This window comes from Geospiza fortis, unplaced genomic scaffold, assembly GCF_000277835.1.
Source record: "Geospiza fortis unplaced genomic scaffold, GeoFor_1.0 scaffold1254, whole genome shotgun sequence".
Classification (NCBI taxonomy): domain Eukaryota; kingdom Metazoa; phylum Chordata; class Aves; order Passeriformes; family Thraupidae; genus Geospiza; species Geospiza fortis.
Genome location: NW_005054817.1, coordinates 20,118 through 20,621, shown reverse-complemented (window position 1 = coordinate 20,621; position 504 = coordinate 20,118). Strand labels below are relative to the sequence as shown.

Here is a 504-nt window from a genome sequence, read left to right as displayed (position 1 = left end):
GTGCAGCAGCGCCTCGGGCAGCCGGCTCTGCAGCTGGGCAGCAGAGGTGGTGTGCTGTGAGAACAGCCCCTGCTGGGCTCACACAGGGCTGCCTGTGACACTCCCATCTCACCGCTCCCTCCCCAGCATCCCAGAGCTCTCCCCTTCACTGTCCCATTCCCTGGAAAAATCCCTTCGCCAGGATTTCGCTCCTGGGGAGCCGAGAAGCCTCAGAGAAAAAGGAAAACAATATTATCTCATTTGCTTCCTGTGTTTTGCTGCTTTAGAATGTGGTTGGAGATTGTTTATCCAACAGGTGATTGTTCATTAGTTTCATGTGAATTGTTTTGACTTAATGACCAATCATGGTCAGGCTGTGTCAGACTCTGAGGAGAGTCACAAGTTTTTAATTAGCATCTTGTTAAACCTTCTGTATGTATCCTTTCTCTATTCTTTAGGATAGTTTTAGTATAATATTCTTTAATAATCTAATATATTAGTTATTAATATATATTATATATATTA

The 504-nt window shown here is 43.8% G+C and overlaps 1 protein-coding gene across 1 annotated transcript in view; it reads right to left on the bottom strand.

Annotated features, from left to right (window-relative positions):
- TMEM214 (transmembrane protein 214) overlaps nt 1–504 on the bottom strand; it is a 10,329-nt gene that overhangs the window by 914 nt on the left and 8,911 nt on the right.